We start from the raw sequence: 4,532 nt of genomic DNA, 5'->3' as shown, positions 1-4,532 counted from the left end.
CCTGCTTTGCCCATTGAGGCTTCTTGTTGATACTCTGAGTCCATAAACATGGAAATGAAAGATGTACAAGCAAGAGCGTAAGAACGCTCACAGAGTACACAGTGCTGCAGAGAAAGAAGAATACATAATGAGTGGAAAAAGTAACTTTTAAGTAAGGTTAAATCTGAAAATATAAATTATATGACATATTATTGGAATTAAGCATTTACACACTCAAAATATCTCTAAATTTTAAAAAGTTTTTAAAGCAATTTCATGAAGATTTTTATATAAAGACAGTATTTTCTGTATTATCATGCAATTCTACATATTTTTACTTCATTACAATATATTTAAATGGTAGTGATATAAAATGACATTACCTAATAGTTTAAATCCTGAAAAATGTAACAATATTAGATAAAAATAAACAATTATGAAACAGAATCAGTATTGAAGCACTCAAAATGGAATCAACAGTAAAATCCTGGAATAAATCCTAGGAGGAAAAGTGTTAATTGCTTTAATATTACCTTTTTATCATCTTTAATGATCCTATTAATATTCCATTTAATTTCATTGCCTGGAAATAATATTTTTAATTTCCTGTCCTTTGAGTAGTACAAATTTTATTTAAAAACTAATTCTACTATGAGGTTTCTGGAAGTGCCTATAATCAAATGCAATTGCAATTTGTCATCTATACCTACGACTACACCCTGTCACTTACCAAAGGTGTGAGGAAACCTAAACTCTTTGGAGTTCTCTTTTGCTATAGATTATATTTTAAACATTCCGGAGAAATAATTTCCAGGAAAATACATATACATATATACACATATATATATACCTGTGGACACCCCTTAGCTTTTGCAGAGTATTTTTATATTACAGAATAAAGGTAGTGAACCATTATAAGAACATAGGAATTTTTTTGTTGTTTTATTATCATTAAAGTTAGATTTAATTTAGGTTTCACAATGCCTCTTTTGAGAAAATATTGTTGTTATTCCTGGTCTTCCTAAAACTTCAAATAATTGTTAAAAAAAATCAATATTTAGAAGTTATTATCTAAATCAATGTATTAATCAGCTTCCCTTTTTGAAGTTGGATTTCCTTCAACAGTTATTTGACATATCCTATTAATCATAGTTAGATTTGGAAATCTATGGCATGTGGTGAGAACAAGCCAGATGCTTAGATAAATGGAACTGAAGCACATCTAGGTTAGTTAAACATGTGTGATGGTTGAAAGTAGTACTTGATCGTATTATAACAAGAAGCTGATACACTGTTGGTAATTATCTGTTACTTAGACTTACGGCTCAAAGAGTTACAGGCATAGAGGAATATTGAATAATTTTGTTTATATTAATGTTTAATGTATTCAGTAACATTTACGTAACATCCTTTGACACTTACCTAGATGTCTGCTTGCTCTAATGCTTTAATCATACAGGAACATCTCTGCAGAAACAGTGTGACATTTCAATCTCAGCAGCAACAATGCAAAATTTCAACAGAAAATCAGCCTCCACATGACCTCCAAAGCCTTTTACTGTCCCTTTAAGGACAAAATATTCCTCATGCAAGAGGAGATTTTTGTCAAAGCCAAGAAAAGATACTCAGATACTATGAGAACTGTCTTGCTACAGAATTTTTTCTGGTCTTGCATAGTTGATCTTCCTACCCCTTAAAGTTTATGTAAGCATTGAAAACTAGGTCTTCATCACAAACTTGGCTCATATAGCTGTGATGTTGAAGGGTACAGGAAATAAAGGGCTGTAGGCAATAGTTGTCATATCTGTATTTGAGAAGCCCACATCCAAGTGTTTCTGTGAGCCTAGAGTCTTACTGAAGGGTTATTAGCTTCTCCAGCAAACCTTTCCCAGTGTTGAGCTGGTCTGCCTAAAAAGACTAGAGCTTTAGGCTAAAGGTAATGTGGCCAGTTGCAGGGAAGATATGAAACTGCAAAGTTAAAAGCAAGTTCCAGCCTATATATATTTTTTAATTTTTAATATATATAATTTATAATTTATAATGTTATATCTATTATATATAATATATATATTATTCTTTTAAAAAAACCAAACACTTGAGTGAATAATTCTTTAGATCTCCTATTCCAGTACAACTGGATAAAATAACTATTTTCATTTTCCCAATATTCTATCAGGTATAATTTTTGAAATTTTGTGGTTGAAATTTTTTTTTTTCCTCTTGTATTTCTTAGCATCTTTTGAATTTTCCTGTTATAAATGTGTCAAAAATCCACTATCCATGGATAAAGTCTGTACCAGTCTGAATATACCTGAGGAACCAAAGGAGCACTTGACTAAAGTTTCACCTTTAAAACGACCTGACCTAGTTCTTGTTAGAAATGTTTTGAGTTTGAAATATTGCTAACATTTATTGTGTTCCTTTAATACATGGTTCTCCTGCTCCATCTGTCATCATCCATAGCTGTATAATATTTTTAACAATTTACTGCTGCTATTTCACAATCTTTTCTCCTGTTAGCTGAATTTCTAAGAATATCTCATCCATAACAGCCATATAGCTCTGTCATGTTTTTACAAGTACTAATTCTGTTGCTCTTTCTAGTGCCTACAACTTTCCTAATTGCTATAGTGCTTTAAACTACATCAGACGTAATAGGATTTTAACCTGGTGAATGAAAAACTAATCTATATAGTGCTGTATGGTTTTGTAGTGATGTTGATCAATACTGTATTGATCCTGCAAGAGAGTACATGAATCCTCCTCCTCCATGCACCTTTCTAAAAAAGAGCCAAGCACATTTATTCCCTTCAGTCTCTTAAACAATTGGATAAATGCCCAGACCTGGCCGTCCCCACTGGACATCACAAGGGTGATGTGGGAACTTCAGGCCTGCCCTGCCCATAGCTCTGAAGCTCTGGGAAGGTGCTGCCTCTCAGAAACCCTGCAGACTTTGGCAGGGCCTCAAGTGCTTTCAGGATGCAATCTGCTGTTAATGAGTAAAACAGTACATGATGTTGGTCAGGTTCTGCTGCATGGTTTTTTAATATTTGAATGTGGGTTTGAAGGAACACACAATAGCACATTCAATAAAGTTCAATTACTATTCAATTACTATTAAGTACACATACAGTGTTAGCTGATATTTTGCTTGGTGTTTGTACTGTAGCAGATTTGGTTGTGTAATTGTGTTTTGTACATAGAGCACGGGACACCTGTATTCACCTCTGGAAATTTTTATGTATCTAGATAGAGATTATATTTACACTGGAAAACCCATTTTAAAGATTTTGAAGATAAGAAGATATCTTTTTATACTCTATTTCAGCTGATGGCTGCATGCTGCACTGTTGATAAAACAGGATGTATGGGCAAGAAGAATTAGTGTTTATAACAGATAAACACTGATTTCAGAGATTGAAAAGTATCTTAGAATCCCAGAATCATCTAGGTTGAAAAGACCTTTAAGATCATTGAGTCCAACCATAGGTCATTCCAGCTGGTCATATCAATGGGGAGGTTTTTTGCTTACTGAATGGTTTTCATTATTTTCTTTGTTTAGAGTAAATAATTAATTTCCAAGTAATATCATGGTGGGAAGATCATAACAGGAGAGCAGAAAGAGTGAATAGGATTTTAACCTGGTGAATGAAAAACTAATCTATATAGTGCTGTATGGTTTTGTAGTGATGTTGATCAATACTGTATTGATCCTGCAAGAGAGTACATGAATCCTCCTCCTCCATGCACCTTTCTAAAAAAGAGCCAAGCACATTTATTCCCTTCAGTCTCTTAAACAATTGGATAAATGCCCAGACCTGGCCGTCCCCACTGGACATCACAAGGGTGATGTGGGAACTTCAGGCCTGCCCTGCCCATAGCTCTGAAGCTCTGGGAAGGTGCTGCCTCTCAGAAACCCTGCAGACTTTGGCAGGGCCTCAAGTGCTTTCAGGATGCAATCTGCTGTTAATGAGTAAAACAGTACATGATGTTGGTCAGGTTCTGCTGCATGGTTTTTTAATATTTGAATGTGGGTTTGAAGGAACACACAATAGCACATTCAATAAAGTTCAATTACTATTCAATTACTATTAAGTACACATACAGTGTTAGCTGATATTTTGCTTGGTGTTTGTACTGTAGCAGATTTGGTTGTGTAATTGTGTTTTGTACATAGAGCACGGGACACCTGTATTCACCTCTGGAAATTTTTATGTATCTAGATAGAGATTATATTTACACTGGAAAACCCATTTTAAAGATTTTGAAGATAAGAAGATATCTTTTTATACTCTATTTCAGCTGATGGCTGCATGCTGCACTGTTGATAAAACAGGATGTATGGGCAAGAAGAATTAGTGTTTATAACAGATAAACACTGATTTCAGAGATTGAAAAGTATCTTAGAATCCCAGAATCATCTAGGTTGAAAAGACCTTTAAGATCATTGAGTCCAACCATAGGTCATTCCAGCTGGTCATATCAATGGGGAGGTTTTTTGCTTACTGAATGGTTTTCATTATTTTCTTTGTTTAGAGTAAATAATTAATTTC

The sequence above is a fragment of the Chaetura pelagica genome, unplaced genomic scaffold (genome assembly GCF_000747805.2).
Source record: "Chaetura pelagica isolate M959 unplaced genomic scaffold, ChaPel_1.0 scaffold17, whole genome shotgun sequence".
Classification (NCBI taxonomy): Eukaryota; Metazoa; Chordata; class Aves; order Apodiformes; family Apodidae; genus Chaetura; species Chaetura pelagica.
This window is presented reverse-complemented; position numbering follows the sequence as displayed.